General features: G+C 41.6%; 1 protein-coding gene across 4 annotated transcripts in view; it reads left to right on the top strand.

Annotated features, from left to right (window-relative positions):
* Positions 1-23,864, top strand: part of LOC131684666 (connectin) — a 698,123-nt gene that overhangs the window by 468,886 nt on the left and 205,373 nt on the right. Inside the window, exon 3 of one of the 4 annotated variants that reach the window (XM_058967732.1) lies at positions 20,539-20,577. The exons of the other annotated variants lie outside the window; for them this stretch is intronic. The gene's annotated coding sequence lies outside the window, so the exon portion shown is untranslated. The remainder of the gene's footprint in view (positions 1-20,538; positions 20,578-23,864) is intronic. 4 annotated transcript variants of the gene reach the window in all.

Genomic DNA, 23,864 nt, shown 5'->3' with positions numbered 1-23,864 from the left:
CCCCTGGGTTAACCAAAGATGTTCCCTCTCGTGGGTCGTCAGATTCTTGCTCAACGTTAGCCAAACCAGCATAGGGATTTTCGGACAGGACAGATGGCGAAGCATTCTTTAGCATTTCTGCATAAGAACGCCTTGAGCGTTCCTTAAGGGAGCGCTTAATTTTATCCCCGCGCTGCTTGTACGCAGGGCATGATTTAAGAGCATGTGAAGGGCCCCCGCAGCAAATACACTTTTCAGTTTCTTTGTCGCAAGAGTCATCCTCATGCTCTCCTTCGCATTTGCCGCATCGTTTCTTATTTCCACAATATGTGGCTGTGTGGCCCAACTGCTTGCAATTGCTGCAGCTCATGACCCGCGGTACAAACAGGCGAACTGGTAGGCGAACCCTGTCAAGGAGGATGTAGTTGGGAAGAGAGGACCCGGCGAATGTCACCCGAAGCGAGCCTGATAGAGAGTAGGTAGTCTTACCTCCCTCGGTGTTTGCGGTATACAATTGTTTGCATTCTAAGATCTTAATCTGTTCAAGAGAGGGGTCCTTAAAGCAGCCAACCCCGTGCTCTAACAGTTCTTCGCATTTCAGGCCCGGTTCGGACACTACCCCATCGATTTCACAGGCCACACAAGGCACGTACGCTTTAAATTCCCGCGTAAAGCGCTCACAGCAAGCAATCGCGTTTGCCTGGCCGAGATCACTCACTAGAACACGTATCTTGTTTGCCCGAACACGTGTTATCTGAGTTACGGCCGGGTAATTAGCAGTCAGATCTCGAGAAAGTTTTAATATATTAACCGGTTTCTCTCCGGTCCGAAAATATACCACCCATGGCCCAGAGGAACCTTCTGGGTACTGCTTTATACGGGGAGCAATGCGAGTATTAGGGGGATCAGGGACTTCCATGATTACATCAGATGGTATTTCGCCCTCGGCCATTTAAGCACGAGGGCAGAGCGTTATATAAACGGGAATGTGTCTTATTATTTGATTACAAGGTAGAGTAAAAGTAGGGAAAAGGAAAGAAAGCAAACGAGGGAAAAAAAATAAAGCAAAACTTATCTGCAAACAACGTCGATTGTTCCGCACCAGCGAAAACAATGTGCTGGATTTACTTTCGGCACCAGCAGAACGGCTGCTAACGAACGAACAAAGGATGACCTTGACTCACTAAAATGTACACACCGAACACCACTGTGAAATATAACGATCCGTTCCGTTCAAAGGTTGGGAGACGTATGAGGGTCTTACCCTTGCTGTGTTAAGTGGATCTCTAGCACAGTTTCTTCACAAATCGTGGGTTTCAAATGATGGTCATGTCCCTAACACCCACTTCGGGGTTCACTGTAGTCGATCAACGTGTTTGGTATCTTCTAGTTGCTGTACAATAAGTGCTGAGAATGAAATGTGTAGTGCTGTGATCGAGTATGGTTACAGTAGCATAAATCAATCTTCAGCATAAACGTACAGTAACTATGAATCTGTTCCGCCATTTGCTGGAAGGAATAGCTTCCATAGCTTTGGTTCAGGAACCGTATTTTGATAAAGGAAACTACTATGTTGGAAAGCTACTTAACTCCGTTTTCGTATAGCTTTCAACAAAAATGGCATGACAAATCCACGTGAAATACCTCGTGCATTTATACTTGCGAATAGTGCTATTGACCCATGTTTTACATTCGTCATCACAACTCGTGATATTTGTGCTGCCACAGTCAATGTGACTGTCGATAACATAAACAAGAAATACGTCTATTGTTCTTCATATTTGCCGCATAGTGAACCATTTTCTGATGATTTCCCCAAGAGTTGTGTCATACTGTGGCAGAAATGGGTTTACACTCATAATCGTCAGTGATGCTAATGCCCGCCACATACTATGGAGCAGCTCAGATATCAATTTGAGAGGCACCGAATTGATGGAATACTTAAGTAGTACAAATCTGCATGTACCTAATGTAGGAAAGTGCCCAACTTTTGCATGATCTAGCAGAAAAGAGGTGTTAGATGTAACTCTCTGCTCTGATGATATTACGCATGAGTTGGCAAACTACCTCGTACCCTACGAGCTTGAAACGTAATTATTTCATTATCAGTACATTGTCTTTGATCATTTTAACGTCTCGCTAGATATCGTCATATATTGTAATCCCAAATCTACGAACTGTGACCTCTACGAAGAAAGCCTCCAACTTTTTTTTTTAAAAATGCACAGCTAACGTAGCGTCTTCATTGTCATTTATATTTAACCGCTCGTTGTCTTCAGAAACATTCCCAGACATTTGGAAAAAGTCATTCTTATGCCCGATGCACAGGAAGGGTAACCAGTGTATCGTCTCCAACTATTTCAACTTTAAGTGCAGCATCTAAGCTAGTCTAGTTGCCAATTATGGATTTCGCTGCACCTCACATCACCTCTCCGTTGATCAACACGGGTTCGGGTGCTCAATAAATACCAATCTAGTAAGTTATACTTACTTTATCATCCAGGAGATGGAGAAAGAGCAGCAAATGGACACTGCTATAGCGAAACTTAAGTATATTGGTTTCCACGGAAAATTTCTTAACTGGATATATTGTTACCCGGTAGGCCGCGAAATGTCAGTGAAAATAGGTGAAATTATCTCTGAAACATTCACCACTCCCTCAGGCGTACCCCAAGGAAACCACATTGGGCCTGTTCTCGATCGGATTTAGAACGCGTATTTTATGATCAATAGCGGAGGTCAATAGTTACATCGTTATACAAGAGTAAACTGGACTTGCCACCCACTACTAACTATCATCGAGTCTGTCCAGAAATAGGATGACTTAACAGCTGCGATTCGAGCGAACTTCTCGAACAGATGGCTAAGCAGAAGGGCCGATGACAGTTCCAATTGAGGAATGGACATTTTCTTTTTCTTGGTCTTTAGATTTTCCAGTGGTGCTACTCTGGACTTGGACGTAATGAGACGTGTTGTGATGGTTCCATCTAAAGCCGTGAAACGAAGATAGAGACAGGCTCCATATGCGACCTCTGATGCATCGCAAAATCCGTGTAGTTGTACTTCGGACCAATCATTACTGCAGCCAATCCAACGGGGAACTGATAACGATTCAAAAGCCATCAAATTGTGCTTGTATTCCTTCCAAACTTCTTGTAGTGATTCATCCAACGGGTCGTCCCAGTCACACTTCAGACGCCAGAGTTGCTGTATAAAAATCTTCGCCTGTACAACTACTGGCCCCACTAATCCTAGCGGGTCAAACAGACACGCTGCATCTGAGTGGATACTACACTTGGTTATGGCGGCGGAGTTTGATCGCTACTGTGGAAAACTAAAACAAAAACTATCCGAACTTGTGTCCCACCGCAAACCAAATGCAGATTTTCCAGCAGTCTTGAAAGCAACTTACCAGAATTGGAGTTCCACTTTCTGAGTGTGAAACCGGTTGAGTTGGTTACCTGGGTCACTTCCGAAATCAATGCATTAGCTTCTTCGACACTATCGGCTCCTGACAGCATATCATCGACGTAAAAGTCTTTTTGGATTACCCTAGGGGCAACGGGGTGAGTCGACTTACTGTCTTTCTCTAGTTTCGTCAAACACTTCGTCGCAAGATACGGTGTACTTGCAGTCCCGTACGTGACTGTGGTAAGCTGGAAGATCTTTATAGGTTCTTCCGGCGATTCCATCCAAATGATCCGCTGTAAGTATTGGTCCGATGTCTGCACACGAACCATCCGGTACATTTTGGCTACGTCAGCCACAAGCGCAAACCGATGCAGTCGGAAACGGGTGATGATCGATATCAAATCATCCTGTACGACGGGTCCCACCATTAGCGTGTCGTTCAGGGAAATTCCGCTAGACGTACGACAAGATCCTTCGAAGACAACTCGTAGTTTTGTTGTAGCACTGTCTGGTTTCAGCACTGCGGGATGCGGCATGTAGTAAACCGGATCATCACAGGACTCATCGCTAATTTCTTTCATATGACCCACCAACAGATATTCGTGGATGAACTCGCGGTACATTGCCTTTAGTTCAAGGTTTGCGTCGAGTCTTCTCTCGAGATTAAGGAATCGTTTTTGTGCGATGTTTTTTTATTCTCCAAGTCTTGCGATGGTAAACTCTTTCCTTGGTAGAGTTACGACGAATTTACCTTCAGCGTCGCGCACGGTTGTTCCTCGCAGGCAGTCTCTTGAACCGATTGGGTACTGTTGACATGACAGGTCCAAGCTCCCAGAACCTTGCAATCAACTCTTGTAAATCCGCTGTAGAACTGACGTAGCTTGAAGTTCTAGGAATGTTGGGAACCTCCGGAACCTTTCCAGATATTACCCAACCGAACACGGTATCTTGTAGAGTTGGGCCATCCTCGGATAGCTTCTTCCTTCCAGCAGTGAGCAGGTCTAACAAAGTTCTGGAAAACGAAGTGTTTCCAAACTGATCTTCAACGCGAACAATCGCAGTGGACATAAGAATCTGTCGCGGCAAAGCTTGCGCAGTAGTCTTGAGAGTATTTGTTACGTATGGGTCTGTGGTGGATTGTGAGTGTTTTGAGAGCTGGTGTGAATTACGGGATGTGAAGTTGTGGCCTTTGCTTGTGTGGGTGATTGAGTGGGCGTGTTTTGTGTCTGACCTTGCGGTTTTGGTACGATTTGTTGAGGTTGGGGGCCTGCTATCTGTGATCTACCTTGTACTTGCGGAGTGGGAGGTTTCACTGGGCGAATGAGACTTGCTGTATTCTCGTAGTGCAGAAGGGTGTAATGCTTGCCGCCGCACCGATTGCAGGATCCTCGTGAGCAACAATCAGCAAAGTGACCCACTGACAAACAATTTCGGCAAAGTCGCCTTCGGTTCACGTCCTCGACTCGCTGGGCAACTGACATACTCTTAAACTTATTGCAGCGAAACACTATGTGAAACGATTCAGCGAAAAAAAAACACACATCTCTTCGACGATTGAGCTGAAGTATGGGTAATGGATAAACGTGAACGTCTCAATTCATCAACACTAGATTTGCTTGGAGCGATTGACTGCAACACCGTGCACTGATCTCGTAGAAATTCCATCAGGTTATCGTATGTTGGCACCCCTTTGGAGTTGTGGTGGGTTTCCCATTGACGAATAGTGACCGCATCCAAGCGAGAGCATACCATATGAGCAAATATTGTCGACCAGTTTTCCCGGTGTTTGCTGCTTGTTAGTTTCATCTATTTCTGGAGATTCTTATTCCCGATATACATCAATGACGTTAATCTCCCCTTGAAGTGTCTAAAACTTTCCTACGCGGATAACTTAAAGTTGTACTTCAAAACTTATGGCCAAAGCGATGCCCGATTTCTGCAACAGCAGTTTCATATTTTCGCTAATTGGTGTCAACTAAACAGAATAATGCTAAATACATCAAGTGCAAGTGTATTAAATAAATGCACTGTTTACTTATTATTATTTTAATGTAGTCTGTCCGTCAATTTTAAGGGTGTTAATTGTGTAGATATAAGACATATTCTGTATCATTTGGATTATGTTGTTTTTGTAGGAGACGAACCACTGCGACCAGTGTTTAGATCTATTGTTGTTTGGATTATGCTATATCTGTTGGTACGAAAAGACGAGGAGGTTTTGCACCCACTTGAGAAAGAGCTAATATGTGGTCGGATCAAATGGGCTTTTCCCTGCTCTAAGAAATGAATAAATAAATAAATAAATAAGTATATAATTAAACAAATAAATAAAGAAATATATGAATTCATAAATAAATAAAGGCTTGGTTTCGTGGGTATTTTTTCCAACGATTTAATCTCCAAGTGACTTGGAGAAGGTAGTGGATTCGGTTCCGACAGCATAAGTCTTTAATTATTTTAAGCTTGTCCAGACATGCCGCAGACTCAGATGATTCGCATTTAATGCCAAAATATCCTGAATCCTGCGTGTAGAAGACAAAAGCTTAAGTCGCCAGAAACTCTAAGCATGCTCATATGAACCTATTCCGCGCTTTTCTAAACTTTCTTCCTTCAACTGCATGCTCTTCCTTGAGTACTAAGGCACTTAAAATTGAAAAATATTTCACACCTTCCAGTTCCCTGCTAATTAATTGTCGTTACAGCATAAAAAAGTCACGAATAAAACAAACTCACTCATAGTAACAGCATATCAAGAGACTTGTCCGCTTCGAGTTCTGCGTGCTTCTAGAAGAACCCCTTGGTGGAATACCGAACTTGTTCGACTCAAAAAGTTATTTATAGAAGAGCTTGGTATCGCAGACGCAGGGACGGGTCCAAGGCATTTAAGCTAGCTCGCGAAGCTCTTTTCAGGTAGTTCTGATTCTTGGGCATTTGCTCGTAGAATTGTGACAACCGAATCGATCAAATGGGTAATTTAAAGATTTGCTCCGTACAAGTTTCTGTCAATGTATGTGTGTATCTAAGTATGAGTTTGCTTGCGCGTTTTTTTCGAGACCAGCAAAAAAAATCTAAAACACCCTGAGAAGGCGGGAAAGAATGCACAAGACCCAACGTCTTAGGGTACGGGATTACCACCCGAGCCGCTTAAACCACTGCTTTTGCCTAAAACATGATTCCTACCCGGCACTACCTTACCACCGACAAACTGACATGACAACTAGAACGATTTCAGTGAAATTTTTTGGCAAATAATTTAAACTCGGAACAGTAGCTCCATCTGTATAATGAGTTACACATCATTACTTAACGTGTCTTTCGTAAAAGAACACTAATGTCCTCTAGTAAAAGTCTGGACAAGACATATTCAAACGAGCAGAAGTTTTTCGAATTCAAATGAGCGGAGCATCGCATATTAACGTTTTAAGTAGAAAGTATTTTACGTTTCATTGGAAACAAGTCGTTTAATCATTTTGAGGCGACGAATTGAATTGGCGCATTTGATAATAAATGCTGAAAAACGTCGAATATATGTATTACCCAAGTTTAATGTGTGCTAATTATTTACATTAACTGAATTTCTCAATAAAACTGACTAAAACTGTGTTTCTAAAGTTTCAGGTTTTCGTATGTTTTGTTTACAATAAGGTTTTATACAAAATTACACCACCTTTTATTAAAGTGTCATCCCATAAGAAATACATTGCGACGAATCGTGCGCCGAATAGCGCTGCGAATCTTGCCGCGACTAAAAATAATCGTCGTGTCTCCTTTGGAAAAGCACGGACAATATTGCGGTATTGACTGGCTTTGTTCTCTGGTTGACTCCATGAAAAGTGAATCGAAAAAATTGAATCAACTTCAAGTCGGTTCCGACAGCATGAAGTAACAAGTTACTTTACGCTCGTCCGGACATGCCGCAGACTCAGGTGATTTGCATTCTAATGCCAAAAGATCCTAACTCCTGCGGTAGCATGCAAAAGGTTAAGTCGCCGGGAAACTCTAAGCTTGCTCAAATAACCCCATTCCACGCTTTTCTAAACTTTCTTCATTCAACTCCTTGCTCTCCCTTGAGTACTATGGCTCATAATATTGAAAAATATACTTCACCTTCCAGTGCCTTGCTAATTAAATGCCGTTACAACAACTTCAGGATTTATTATCACATTGATTAATAAACTATTCCATTTCCGAGAATGAAACGATTTACGATCGGACCGTAGATCTTTCGCCGAAAATGCAGTGTATGCCATTTACCCTGATTTACCTTATATTTTATCAAATATTGTTTATATATATATGTTTACAAAATTTATTCAGCTGTTTATCAAATGTTCAACAAAACTAGAACATATATTTGTAAGGCTATAGTTTCCTTTAACTATTTCAAGTATAGCCCAACTTCTTTGAGCCAAGTGCCTTGAAACTATGGTTGTCTATTTTCTCTTGTCCAAACTTCTACTGGAGGAACTCTAGTTACATAGAGTAGCTTCAATGATTATTAGAGAGTTGACTGAAAATTTCGTAACTCGTACTGCCAAACGTTTGACAGTAGGAGTTACAAAATTTTACGTCGACTCTCTAATAATATCTTGCCAAATTTGAAAATACAGTGTCATGTCAGTTTGTCGGTGACTGCATTACTTCGGGGAGGGGTTTTTATGTGCATAGCACCCACTCTAATTCAACTATTTAGTTGTCAGTTCCTTCAGTAGGGTTACAGTACCACTCCTTGACACACCACCAGTTCCTGACCATCACAGGCTCGCAATTTCTGCATTGTAGTCGAAAAGTTAGCTGCTCGTCGAGACTTAGTGCTCTTCCCCTACAAAGACAATCTGGGAGGGAAACTTCAGATTGTCTTATTTACCGAGCCCTTCGGCTCCCTTGTGCAGTTCAGCACCACGACTCAGATTCAGCACCGCACTCGTTGAGTTCCCGACTTGTTCGCGAACTACTCGGTCTAGTCTCCAACAATAGATCTAGCCTACTCCGGCGGAGAATTATCCGGCAAGAGAGATTCTCCCGAAACCGAGCGGTAGATTTCTCCCGATACCGATGTTCGTTTCCGTGAGCCATTTAGCTTACCGCTTCGTCCCGATCTACTTGATCTAGTCCTCGGTGGTTGATCTAGCCTACTCAACGGGTTAGCTGAGGTCCATCCAGCGATTCCGGATGATGCGATCTGGTCTACTAATGAGCTACTCGGTAGGGTATCGACGTTGGTTCCGTGATTCCGGTGAAGCCTGACGTCCGGTTCACTGGCGCCTCGACCCCCGGTGCGACGTCGCGTACCACTGAACTGGTCTCCGGCGGCGGGTCTAGTCTACACCAACGGAGAGTTTCCCGGTGGCGGAATTTTCTCTAGAATCCAGATTTGTGGTTTTACGGCGACTTTCTAGCTAATGGCGCTACTTTGTTGGTCCCTTCGCCACGTCATCTGCAGCTCGGAGAGTATACTCGTAACCACTCTGTTCACAGCACGTCGTGACACATCTCTTCAAGGATATTGTCCACTGTCACACCAGGCATACCCTTACGAATTTCTACGAACCTAGGTCATTCGAAGACCACGTGCTCCGGTGTCGTTTGAACGCTCCGGACAAAGGGGTGATGTAACATGTTCAAACCATGCCCAAACAAAAACTGCGTCAAATGGAAGTTCACCTGTCCATGCTTCCTATGTATCCGAGCAAACACATTGGCATGAGTCGGTGGGTCTAACTTTCTTTCTCCGCGTTACACCACTCTTGCTGCTTAGCCAACGATTCGGCTCGGACCAGTCGGCTTGCATTACGTGCATTTCTCCGCTGGTAGCATTCCACGTCCTCAGCTAGAGTGAATCATCCCGGTGATAACCCATACTGCATCCGACGATATTGTCGCTTCTGTTCAGATACCTTCTCAGCACCCTCTAGCACTGTTCGAATAGCATCCTTTGCGGAATCCGAATTGCATCTTGGACAGTCTGCGTTCATTTCGTCGATCTGTTAAGGATGCTTCTTTTCAGAAGTTTTCCGAGTGTATCCAGCAGACATGTGTGTCTATACGAGGCCGGATTGTCCGGTGGCTTCCCTGGCTTCGGCAGCAACACTAGCTTCTGTGCCGTCCACATTTCGAGGAAGTTGCCTTCATTTAAAACACTTCTGCAGTACTATCCTAACCATGTCCGGATATGACAGTATCACAGTTTTCAGCACCACGTTTGGTATTCCATCCGGACCGGGGGTTTTCTTTGATTTCAGGTGCTTTGACGCTTGTGCGAGTTTATCGTTAGTCACTTGCTGATCGCCCGTGTTTGTTCCTCCGTCTACGCCGTACGGTTTCGGTGGCCAGACAGCAGGGAGGAAAGCCCTTTCATTTACGCGTCGCCCCACGGATTGGTGCCACAAGTCACCGCAATCCTTTTTGTTAGATCAGCCGTATCCAAGCTCACGGTCCCGCCGTTCGGTCGAAGTGTCTCAACGAAGAGATCTTTGTTGTAGGCTTTCGTCTTCCACTTTCGCTCGCCGGTCATCATTCTCTGTGCTACAGCAGAGTTCCGCGTTGACCGATACGGTAGCGAATCGCCTGGTAGTCGCCATGTGTATACGGTTCGCATACTTTCCAATCCATATTCGCTGTCAAGGCAGGACTACAGAATGTGACGTCCAGTCTCTCCAAAATATGCTAACAAAACCTTCATTGCACAGTCGTACGTCTAACTTCGCTATAGCTTCCTACAGGATACACCCTGTTGTGTTGGTTACTGTCCCACTCCACAGCCCAGGCGTTGAAGTCACCATTAATGAATACCGGCTTCCGAGTGATCAACTGCTCCTGCATTAGAGTCTGTTGTCCACCGTGGAGGACATAATAGCAGTACATGAAGATGCCGTTGCTTTTGGCGATCACGAAGCCTTTGTAGGGGCGCTCTACCGCTTCTTGAATGGGAAATCTGCCCATAACTTGTATCACAGTTTCTGCCGTAAACTACCACAACAGTTGCTGTGCGGTGTTGCAGTGATTCCGATTTATCTGGGTTATCTCCATTACCGTTGGCCTACCGTCGCTTTCTTTCCACCCGTCTGATGGTCGTTTCCGTCCGCTGGAGAGCAAAGCCAGCATTTCGGTCTCTGCGTGCAGTCTGTCGCAAGATGGCCCGTCTCACCGCGTTTTCAGCACATCCCGGATCTATCCGGGCCTTTGCAAGCTCCTGCCAAATGTCCAAAGCCCAATAACTTGCAGCATTTCTCCGCTGGTTTATTCACACATGCCAACCCTCAGCGCCTTATCGGCAGCCGTTACCGATAAACGAGTCATCGTTGTCTGAGTTCCTCCGTATCCCTCCTTTACCCGGATCGTCGTGTGCACCTCGCCCAGGTTACACTGCTGTTTCAGTGCAGCTGTCAGCTCGTCTTCTGTCGTGATTTCATCAAGGTCCTTGCACAGAATCACCATCTCCGGGTTTAAGGTTTTAACTTCTGTATTTTTACCCATTGATTTGGTAATAGTCTCCTGCTAGGTCGAGCTGCTAGTCGTGGGATCCTTCTTTAACTTGAAGAGCATCTCGCCTTTTTAGGTACGCCTGATTCTTACCACGTTTTCCCTAATTCTTTCAGGTCCGGGTTCTCTGTATATAAGAGTCAGGGGAAGTAGGGTGGACAAAGATGGCAGGGGGAGAACATTATTTCAGTTTCAGGCTTCGGGAGATCAACGGATGGATTACAGAATCAGGGTGGCCTTCATCAGGAAGAATCATGTACTGAGACGCCGCACAGAGGAGTAACTGGGGTCGAATCCTGGCCAAAACTATTTATTGCGGCTATTGCTGTTAATATGAACTACAAATAGAAAATAACTGGTTTTTGGGACTATTTGCCATCTATCCACTTACCAGTGCAGGGGTCAATTTTCTAGATCCTTCTGAATACTAGTATTTTCGAGGAGATCTTTGTGAATACATTTGTTTTTTCCGCTGCATGAACAGTTGGTCAGTGGAAAAAGAAGAAGAAAAGGGATACCTGTGCACATATTCATAAAGATTCATTTTGCCAAACATAGTTTTTGACCCTACAGCATTTTGGCGTACCTCAAATTAGTAAAAATATCAATATTTTCAAATCGCTTGGAATTTGTGGATCGGAAAAGATCGGAAGAGATTGAATATTTTTTGAATAGCCGGAATCTTGTTTTGTAATGTTGTTTAAGCAACTTTGCCGGATCTTGCCGTATAATGTAACTTTTTTATCATTCAAATTTGGAATAACTTGTTTAAAAAAGGTGTTTTTAAAGCTGGTCCAACAAACAGCAACACTACTATTTTCGGTTATTTTCAAGCGGAGGTTATACAAATAGTTGTGTTCTATTACGTTTGTTATAATATTGTCTTATTTAATACAGTCGTCATCATTTGAAAGCGATTTTGCTGGATATATAATAAAAAATAATTAAAAACCCTTAAAATGTCACCATTTTGCATCCATGCAAAAAATCTTTAGCATTTTTTGGCATATTTTTTATTTTGCCACAATATACAGTATGCTTTTAAGTATCTAAAAAAAATATAACTAAATAAAAAATCCAAAATTTTTTTTTTTTGGTTGTTGGCCAAGAATTTGTTCTAGTTACTCCTCTGTGCGCCGGGTGGTCCTCCTCAAGATGGCAGGGGTTTCTCCAGACGATTTCGTAGTGCGGCTCAGATGTTGATCGGCTACATTTCGAGTTGTGCGTGTGATGTTCGTGCTGTGGGTCCCTTATTTGTTGGCTCATTCGACAGGGATGTTTTGTGTCGACTTGGAGTTGCATCAAACCATCGTGGGTGTACGGTACAGGTGAAAGAGAGGGCTTCTGAGAATGGTAAGGAAAAAGGGGCAGTTAAAGTTGGATATTGATGGTTTTTACGAAGGTGTACATAAGGGACATATAGAGGACATCGCGGCTTGCCAACACCTCTCGAACCGGGACGTTGGGTGGTCTTCCTCGGGCCCGGAGGGTGTCCATAAGCCGAGACCTGGCGGAACTGTACTCGGTGCACGCCCAGACAATGTGCTATGTAGTTTATCCCCGCGTAGTTTGTACGCGGGACATGCCGAGATATCATGCAGATTCTCTGCACAGTAAGGACACTGCAAGAATCGTCTACATAATTCTCACCGCCTTTTCCACAGCGGGCCTTATTGCTACAATGGGTGGCTGTGTGACCCGATTGTTTACACTTTGTGCAATTCATAACCCGCGGCACAAACAGACGCACAGGCAGACGAACCTTGTGCAAGAGGACGTAATTTGGCAAAGCGGTACCAGCGAAGGTCACCCGATAAGAGTTTGATTGGGCATACGTTTTGAACCATCCCCCGCAACTACCACTGAGTGCAAACGCTTGCACTCTAGTATTTTCACTGGTTGAAGTAAGCGGTCTCTAAAACGGCCAACCCCATACTCCAGCAGATCCTCGCATGTCAAACTCTCATCGGTGACAACGCCTTCAGACTGTACTTTTACAGCTGGAATATACACATAGTAGTCCTTCGTAAAGTGCTCGCAGCAAGCAATATCGTTTGCCTGCTTTGAGTTAGTCAGCACGACCCTCAGCCTGTCTGAGCGGACCTTTTTTATTTCGGTCACAGCCGAGAATCGTTCCGTCAGGTCTTTCGAAATCTGTAATAGATTCAGCGATTTTGTTTTGGGCCGAAAGAAGACCACAACGGGACCAGTCGAGAGCTCTGGATATTGTTTGCGTCGGGGGAGAGCCTTGGGAGTCGATTCGACCTCCATTTGGCCGTCTGGGGAGGGAGCCATCGACACCGTCGACGCACGGGGTTAGCACCCGCGCAGACGGGAATAAGCCGTAAATGTGTCAAAAGAGGTAGATTTTACTTATCTGTAAATTTGTTTTCCACGACGCACCAGTCCAGCTTATATAGCTGGCTATTGTTCAATCCTCACTACGCAAACAAAAGGCTGAGGAATGCGGCCTAACGGTTAACACACGCACAAAAGAAGACAAAAGTCCAAAACCTCGAGAGGTAAAGAATTTGCAAGATAACCTTGAACGGGGATTGGTACGATTTTTTATCTCACACTGACGGACTGGACAAAACACTTGCTTCTCGATAGACCGCTCGTAAACGAATGGCTCTCTGACCTTCTTGAGCAGTGCTGCATACGTCGTTGCGTCATTGGCTTTGACTAGCATGACTTCTCCCCTTGTCGCCTTCTGACGAGCCGGAGCCTTTTCTCTTCTGATCCGCTTTTCACTCTTCCTTCGGCTTTTGCTATTTCCCGTGTTTCTCCTTCTGACAGTTGTTCTCCAGCTTTTTCCCTGTTGCGGGACGTCGTTTCCTTCGGTAACAACAGCATCCTCGAGTGTCTGCCTCTTAGGCCCGCATGGTCTTCCGTCTCCTGGCGAGGTTCTTGTCCTCTTTGTAGTCGCGGAAACTGGCGTGTTCTCCACTCCAATTTGCTTCCTGTTCCTTTGCTTCGGCGTCATCCTTTCTTACTTAGGCAGTATAACAGCACGTCTGTCCGCCCAAAGTCGCCGTCCAATTCGTGATCCTTGTCCTGTTCGTTGACGTTCGCCATGGCTAGTATGCTATAATCAGGATGTTACTGGCATCGATCCTGATGTGCCGGTTGGCACTCCGATTAGGTTAGGGTTATTTTATTGCTAAGATCTTGGATTACTGGAATTTTAAAATCTTAGAAGAACCGGCACAGAATCGCTTCATCGGAGCTGCTTTCGGAGTGATGGCTTATTTAAGAGGTTTGGCAGGGCCCAATCCAAACCACACCATATTCCAGCAAGACTCCCCAATTCGCAGTAATGCCTAGTTTTTGTCCAGCCAATATAGCCTGAACAAACTGTATGCTGTTCATACAAGCTTGGAAACGCAAAGCTTGAAAATGCAGAGTATGTCAAGATTTAACATAAACTGACAAGTACAGAGCAGGGACAATGTAGATCTGGGACGATGGCTACACTCAATTATCCCTAAAGTATCAACGAAGGCATGGTTCAAAGGATTGGATGTAAGTCGGGACTTCATCCGTGTAATGTCTAGGCTTATGTCCAATCATTATACTTTAGATACGCATCTCCGTCGTATTGGGCTCGCAGAGGGTAGAATAGCTTGTGGAGAGGGTTACCACGACATTGAGCATGTTGTTTGGTCCTGCACTGAATATCGTGAATTAGTAGATTCTTTACAAGTCCGAGGAAGACCAATCCATGTTCCTGTTAGAGATATCCTGGCTTATCGCGATCCTCTATACATGGAACTTATCTATCATTTTCTAAAAACAGCGTTTGTCAAAATTTAATGAAATTCATCTCCTCATACTCTCATCCAAGGCTAATCATTCACCAATTAAAGTGTCCTAGAATATTCAGTTTTGTTTTAAGTTCAGACAATAGCAGAAAAAAAGTGTATAAATGCACTCGAAAATACAAGATCATTATGAAATACAAGAATGTAAGGAAGAAAGCAAACATTTAAGTGATTACAGTGTTAGTTTTAGACAAATTACTAGTATAGTTAAAATTAGTCTTAAGGATTTTTGTAATATGCTATGTAAAAAAAGAAACTGGCGTTAAAAGCTTCCACAAATGCCGTGTCAAATAAACGTATGAAAAAAGTACAGAGCAGATTACGGCTTTGGTTGGTGACTCAAGAAGCATCGAATTGAAATGAAGGCTAAATAATCTAAATAGCTCAAATATTCTGTTTCTCTTATATTTTCAAGGTCTTTTTTCCGCTCAATTGTATGAATTGTATACATTCTGTAATGAAAAGTAAACTATGGAACGAATCTCATTCACACAATTTGTATATTTTAAAACGCAAAAATAAGCAGAAAGAAAAATGCTCTCAGTGTTTATCTGAACAAATTAAACCAAAATATTGTCAGCAAAGAAGGTATATACAATTGTTCGTTTTACCTTACAATTAGGTTTCTTTAAATCAACACAATGACGTCCCTATTACCAAACCAAGCGACCATCCTAATCTAGTTTATTGTATCGATTGCTTGGACACTTTACATACATGTTATCAAGTTCAAGTGCTGTTGGAGAATTGCCTTAACCAAGATTCGATGTTGATAATCATCCAACCGAAAGGAAATTATTTTACGGTTCGAAGCGACTCTGATCTCAAATTTAGTTCTATTTGCATTAGTCATTCCACAAACCTTCTATAAAGAAAACCAGGAATCCGCATCCACCTTCCAGCCAGCAGCTACCGACGTCAGGATCAATTCACAAAATTGAGTTTTTCTTCTTCATCTCTGCGATAGCAAGCAAAATAATAAAAAAACGAAATTCCACCACACGCTTCTGCTGCTGCTGCTGTTTGCTTCTCGGTTGCAATATAAAAACCTGGGCGTTCAATTTCTTCCTTTAAAGTACGCGCAGGGAGGAAAATCAATTTCACCGCTAGAATGAATGCAGCGCCACGGCTTTTATCGTCTGATGCCATCCCGAGTGGAAGCGAAGCAAAAGCTTTTCTCTTTCACTACTGCCACCAGCAACACGACTAGTCGGAAGAAGGGAAACTCTCATAAAGCAGCCCCGACTAAATCTTATTCTACCGCCGCTTCAAACACACTCGGCGCTGACTGTAAGTACTAGAAACCCACTGATCCGTACAGACATGAGAGAGATCTTGGAATAGCTGCCTCCTCCCGGTTAGCACGGCTCCCACGCGCGCGGACCTAAACCGACAAAACCCCCACCGGCCCCCTTCCGGTTACGAACATTCCACACCGGGAATAAAGAATGGAATCATTTTTCTTTCATTCGAGAGCTGGTTTCTGTTTTCCTCTAGCACGACCCTCCCACCCGTCGGGCTGAGTTCCTACGAAATTAATTAAAAATCAAATAAATGTATGTTACGTTTAATAATTTAAAGCTCGGTAACGCAGCTCGGCTTGGAAAGCGGAAAGCAAACGGACAAAAGTGGCCGCAGGATGCAGGAGGGGAAAAAAGCAACCAATTCCTTCCCGGGTGGCTCGTTTTTGGAGCGAGAAAATTGCATTAAAAATTTAGTGACAACGATTTCGTTTTTGAGGAATATTTTTAGATGCAAATTTTTGAATCGATGAAAAATTCTTGCACGAGTGAATGTTTCATTTCTTATTAATCGAAACCACTTGTGATTGTACCACTTCTCTGATTGGAGTTGTATTGCATGAACTTTGTGTAAGCCATCATTTTTTTGGCAGATAACGTAGGACCATGGCTTTTCGGAAAATTTGAATATTCTCACATTATTGGGCTTGTTCGTGCTGTTAGGTTGATTAAAGCAATTCACCCTATTTTTATTTTCGGCACTGCCCTCGCAAGCACAATACATAGATCCCGTATATGCACAGAAACGATATTATTAGTGTTGACCGCGGAGCTGTGGAAGAGACCTTTTGTCATTTAAGCCTCTCCTCTTAGAAAGTAGGAGCGACAGTGAGCTCTGAGGAGAGAAAGGATGAATTGGCTCTGAGCAGAAAACGGTTGAGATCAAAAATTGAAACATCGATACAAATATTTCAAAATCATTTCCTAACTGTTCCAGGCAAATTGATATTTATTTTTTTTTCTGACGGTATTCAATTTGCGGTAAATAACTAGTTGTAGGCATCGTGGTAGTTTGGCGGTTCTTAAAGCACTTGACGTATAAGTTGTGTTGATGATGGTCCCACCTCATACCCCCACAAAGGTGTGAGCTGAACGATTTATCTAGAAGATAATTAATATTTTAAATCATGACAAGACCAGTTAACAAAAAAACGGACTGGTTCAATTTACAGACATAGCCTTTCCTTCAAAAGAACGTAACCAGATATATTTCGAATATTCCATCAACAACCAGGGTCCATCAAGAAAATTTCCATTCCGGGAAGATACTTGATAGAATCGGGAATTGAACCCAATAACTTCCATTTCTGATAATTCTCTGTAAGACTCCTCCCGCCTGACCAAGACATCGGTACTACCACCTGCTAAGGTGAGAAGTGACGAGCCTAGTGGCAGTGCAGAGTCTAATCGAGTTATATCATCCACATCAGGCCCCTTTATTGAAAGTTGCGTACCACTAACCCAAGGCAATCCAGGGATATTCCTTTCCGGGAATACCCTGGATTGATCAGGAATTGAACCCGATATCTTGTTTTATCAGAAGAAGTCACCAAGCCCCACACTCAACGAACCAACTCCGTTATTGCCGCTATGGCAGCAATAACCGAGATTAACTCTATTGTCGAGCAAAGCCAGCAAAGCAACTCCATCATCAAATCAGACCCTGATCACAACAAAAGCCTAAAAGCTTCAATTCAACCCGATGAGCTCTTAGTACTGGTCACCATGTTCGATTTCAAGTTAGTCTCTATCTTCTTATCGCGCGCGTGGCTCAGACTTCTGTAGACATCTCATTAGTTTTTAAAAACTATAATAAACAATTAACAAAAATCCATCATCATCATAGCGAATATAATAACTTAGTGTGATTAAATGCAAATAATAGAAGAGAAAAAAAATACAATCTTCGTGGTATTACATAGTTATTCAAATAACTCCAAAATATAAAAATTCAAAAAATCTGTCTACAAAGCAGATTTTACGTGTGAAATACATAGTGTTTTGAACTCCGCTAATGTTGCCGCACGTTTAATATGTCTAGGCATCGAATTGAAAAAACTTATTCCTTTATACAACAAGGAGTTCTGTGATCTACTAAATAAAAAGTTAGGTGTTCTTGCATCAGACGCGTTTCTAGTGTTGTACCTATGCACATCACTTCCTCTTTCAATTCGATCACACAAATGTCGAGGCAGCATTCCATTAATAATTTTAAAAATGAACACCATTGTTAAGTAATAAATTCTTTGCTTCACAGAGAGCCATTGTAATGCGCTTAGCATGAAACTAGAGGAAGTGTATCTGTTACATTTTAAAATTAATCGCATGATTCTATTTTGCAATCGCTGTAATCTCAATATTTGTGTTTGATTGGCAAGAAACAAAATGGACGGGCAGAAGTCAATATGTGGTGAAACAATAGATTTATATAATAAAATTTTACTACTAATTGTTAAATCATTTTTCAGACGACACAATATACCATACTTTTTAGCAATCTTTTTGATGACATTGTCGATGTGAGACTTAAAGGTTAACTTATCAACAATGATTATTCCAAGATATTTTAATTCACTAACGCGATCAATAGTCTCACCATTTATTTCAACGTTAACGTCAGGCCTAGTATTAGCCGAAGAGATAATCATATATTTAGTTTTAGCAACATTTAACTTTAATTGTTTAAATTTTAACCAACGAGCAAGGGAATGCAAATCTTCGTTCAAATGCGCCACGGCTTCATCTATATCCTTAGCTGCAATGAACAGAACAGTATCGTCAGCAAACAAATTTAAGTCACAAAATCGTAAAACTCGCCTAATGTCATTTATATACATAATAAATAAAATAGGACCTAAGACACTACCTTGCGGCACTCCAAGAGGATTGTCGAGAGGACTAGATACAAAATCGTTAAAACTAGTTTTCTGAGTTCTATCACATAAATAGTTTTCAAACCACTTATGTGCTATCCCTCCGATACCAAATCGCTCTAAAGTTTTCAAAAGTAAAGGTCCCGAAATTGTCTCAAAAGCACGTTTCAGATCCAAAAATACAGCAAAAATAGTCTCTTTAACCTCGATTTTCTCTATAATCGAGCCCCAACCAAGAAAAGTTCTTAGTGATCAGTATATATGTAGCCTTGAAATTGGTCTGTTTCCTAAAAACTGACAGTAGAGTCTATCGAAGATCGAATTGTACAACGGAATGAAGTACCAATGCTTTGTTTTAGCCTTTTGATACTAGAAGCAGATCCACATTCAGTCTGCCTGGATGGCCCTCAAGTATAATAACTATCTTGACATTACGATCCGCAGTACCTCACGTATTTTGTTTAGCAGACTGCTCCGCGTTTGCTGAATGATTTTTCGACAAATACCAAAGTGGGTTTCAAAAAGGACGATCAATGACGGAAAATGGATTTGAATGCAGCGTGCGATTCAGTGAAACAGAACGAGCTGAGGCAGCCAACACTTAAATATGGTTTCTGAATCGATCTATTTGTATGTTGTACAGTTCAAAGTCAAGCATTGGTGTACCAGGAGAATGTCTCTCCGACTCGTTAGTGACGTTAGTTGGATTGAAGCAGGGCGATGTACTTTATTGCTTTAATTGGTCAACATAGCTGCAATACAAAGATGTACAACGGTTCGGAACTATCATAATGCTTTTTGGCTTCGCGGACATCATCGACACCATTGACGCCAATCACAGAAGTAGGTAGCAAGACTATCCGAGCACTGATGATCCTGAGATGGAAATGGTTGGGATGAGGTTGTCGAATAGTTTGTAGATCTTGGAAAACATGTGATAACGGATTTAACCGCGAAGAGAAAAGGTGTGTTTCGGTTGCGAATAGCACTTTTTAAGGTGTATTACGTGACATGGACGTCGAAAGAGGTAGACTATCGAGAGCTCGGCATGTTTGATAGAAGAATTCTTCGCTCAATACTTGGTGGTACAGCGAAGAATAGTGCAGAAGCATGCATTACGAGCTGTGCCAAGTATTCAGACATAAAAAATGCTAAAGAATGGCAGGCTACCTCGAGCTGGACACGTATGGTGAAGGCTGGAAAAGAGACCAGCTTGAACGATGTTCAGCAGAGAACCTGATAAAGGTCCTAGATTTTGGGATGCTGCTTACTGACACTAGCTGTGGTTAATCGTGGAAGATACGTGTAGTCGGCGTACAAGAAGACTGGAGAACTGTGCACGGTGGTCCAGAATTGTGAAAAACTGGTCAAAAGAAATTATCTCGCGAATCTTGCATTTTAGACATGTGGTGTCTCCGAGAAATACTCTGGAGCTTTTATTCGTATCTCATATCAAAGGATATTTAACTTATTTTCATCGAATTCAAATTCGGGATAGGTATTTTTGTTTTATGCAATTGTTCGGAGCGAAAAGCCAAATGAAACTAATAGTTTTGAAAGTGTGATTCTCGTTCGTACTTTTTATATACTAATACTTTATAATAATAGGAAAATATAAGCTTCAGAAGATTAATCAATGTAAACCATTCTCACTTTCTATTTTAACAGTTGTCTCTCATCGAAATATCGTATGACAAACTTTCAAAGGTGAGTGATTTTATGTTTTTATTTTGTTTAATATCTGTAAAGTACTGAAACGGCCGTTTCAAGTGGTTTTCAAAACATCCTGGAGTCAGATCTGAATATCCGCGGAGGAACACTAGTAATTGTAAATATATATTGATAACAAACAGAAGCGATCTTCATTAAACAGTGTGCAGCGAAATGAACCAGATACAGAAAATAAAAGTGCCTGTAAAGTGGGAAAACACAAGATCGATTCACTTCAAATAAATTCGTCTTTGCCCTACAGTAAAAGACGTTGAACTGTTATTAAAAGTGAAAACGGCTATTAATCTCAAGGAGATGACATACATACAGTTACACCACGCGATGTGTATAGATATCGGTTGAAAGTTTCGCTCAGTCAGAAAACTTCATAGCGAAGGACAATATGCAAATGTCAAGTATTGTCAAGTTAAAACCAAGATCCTGTATATATGGATGACGATAATATTGAAGTGCGCCCACACAACCTTGCGCCACCCATTAGACCAGAACATATTATAAGATTTATGTCAAAATACAGAGACGTGGAATTCGTTACAAGCGATACCGAAAAATTTTCGGTGTCATTTCCAACAGCGTTTTGCGTATCGAAACTAACTTCCTGTACCCACAATGAAATAACGACGATCGGTCTAGTGTCTCCAAATCAACAACCTGCACAATAAATCCTAATACAGGCGACGCAGTGGTCCAGATCGCTAATTTAGAAGGAATTTTAACTTTAGCCGTATTATGTTTTAGGATGAATTTGTGCACATCAGAAGATGCTTCTTTTGGTAGGGATAGTTATTAGGGTGGTTCTAGTATATATAAAATACGAAAACAAACTTTTTACTAGTGAAAGATAGAGCTCCACAGTCTTCCACAAAGTTGTGAAGAAACTTATTTTGAATAAATTCGTTGAATATATCAAAGCTCTATCTCTCTTAGTTTTTGTTATATAAGAAATTTAAAACAATGGAATAGGGTGTTCCTGAAAAAACGTTTTGCCTTTCTCAATAGAAAGGTATTGCAATTGCTCTGAAAACCGACTTTCTAACGGAGGCCCGGAGGGCCGAGTGACATATACCATTCGATTCAGTTCGTCGAGTTCGGCAAATGTCTGTGTGTGTATGTATGTGTGTATGTATGTATGTGTGTGTATGTGCGTCTGTGTGTGTATGTGACCAAAAATGTCACTCATTTTTCTCAGAGATGGCTGAACCGATTTTGACAAACTTAGGCTCAAATGAAAGGTGCAACGTTCCCATAGGCTGCTAGATTTCTAATGGATCCGACTTCCGGTCCCGGAATTACAGGGTGATGAGTACGAACACGCAGAAAATGTCGATTTTAATAAATTCTACAATGAATGTATAAAGGTGAAATTTTTTCCAAAATATGACCACAACTGTTTCGATTTGTAGTATTAGTAGTACTAACATCCATTCAAAGTCTATTTGGCCACATTGGCCACCATCATCGGTTCCGGAAGCCCCGGCGGAAGTATCTAAATTCAGAATAACAGTCACATCCGTGTCTCGGAGATGGCTAGACCGATTCGACTAAACTTGGTCTCAAATGAAAGGTATTGAGTCCCCGTAAATGGCTATATAATTTTATCCCGATCCGACTTCCGGCTCCGGAGTTACAGGTTGTGGCGTGCGATCACATAGCAAATTGTGATTCAAACCGATACTCCGATGAAAGCAAAAGAGGTAAAAATTTCGCTAAAATGTCTCTCAAACAACTTAAATTTGCTGTTCTAGATCACCGACGGCCAACCAAACTTTCGTTGATTACATTGACCACCATAGACGGTTCCGGAAGTGCCCGGGAAAAGCGGCCATCTTTCAAAATTTTCGAACTCACATCAGTTTCCCGGAAATGGTTGGACCGATTTTCACAAACTTAGTTCCAAATGATAGCTATAATATCCCCATAGATGTCTATTAAATTTCGTACGGATCGCTTATATGGGTCCGGAAATATAGACAAAATCGTCCGGTCACATATGAAATGCCCATATAAGCCGGGACTTAAATTTTTTTTCAAAGGGGGACCCCATGAAATTTCAGAAATCGAATTCGTATTTTTGATGCCAAACATCTTTAAAATGCATGAAACGTCGAGATTTTATGTTATCTCGAAACATTTTTTTTTATAAAAATCGACTTTTTGGGACTTTGCCGATTTCGCAACTTTTTTCAGTTCAATACTACCGTGGCTGTTTCTTCTTTTTCAAAATTTTAGAACTCGAATAATGATTTATTTTCCTGTATATAGTTGTCATGTGATGTATAATAATAAAATGTAATATATGCATTTAAAAGCTTTTAATGAATATAAACAACGCACACATTCTCGTGATTCATGGTTGAGAAAGGCACAATTGCACCGCTAGGTGGATTAAAATAGGTTTTTTTAGTATTAATTTCGTATCTTTTACTTTTTGTTAAAACAACCTTTGAACAGCTTATAGAAAACTTTAAGCCGAGTATTTTTCTTTTGGACACCAAAGGTCTAACTTTTTTCTTTCAAAAGTTATGGACACTTTACGTCTATAAAATAGCCTAATTCAAGGCTCATTATCGCTGATGCGGGCACCACAAATTTAATACTGTTTTAACCACATGAAAGATCATACTTTTTTAAAATTTTGTTATTTAGATTTAAATTTTGTAGTTTTGCAGGTTCAACGCATTAACACATTTACATACATATTTTTGTATTATGAAAAAAATGCCTCTTTCAAACGTCATTCTCTCATCGCAGCATAAGTGGAACGACCGTCAAAAAATGTTTTCTGATTTAATTCGTTTTAAAGAAAACTGTAGTCGATATGGATATTAGTCGAAGAGAGTTGGCGAATTTGCTTATCGCTGGTAAAAAGACAAATGAACTGCTTAAGTTCATTGCAAGTAGTAATTCAAATATAAAATTGAGACTTGTTAATGTTCGGAAGAAATTTAACATTTTGTTAAAACAACCTTTGAACAGCTTTTAAGAAATTTCAAGCCGTGTTTTTTTTCATGATACTGAAGGTCTAACTTTTTTCTTTCAAAAGCTATGGAATCCATAAAAAGCCCTTTTTCAAATATCGTTATCCCTGATTGGGGCAAATAAAAGTAAGTTCTGATAGAACCATAGAAAATAACATACTTTTAAGTACATTAGAACAAAAATTGGAAAATACGATATTTTACTAAAATTGGCAACTTAAATTTATATTTCGAAGATTTTAAATTTTGTCGCATAGCGTCATAAAAGATACACACCAAAAAATA

This window comes from Topomyia yanbarensis, chromosome 2 (assembly GCF_030247195.1).
Source record: "Topomyia yanbarensis strain Yona2022 chromosome 2, ASM3024719v1, whole genome shotgun sequence".
Taxonomy (NCBI): Eukaryota; Metazoa; Arthropoda; class Insecta; order Diptera; family Culicidae; genus Topomyia; species Topomyia yanbarensis.
The sequence above is the reverse complement of the archived record's forward strand: the minus strand, read 5'-3'. Positions and strand labels throughout refer to the sequence as shown.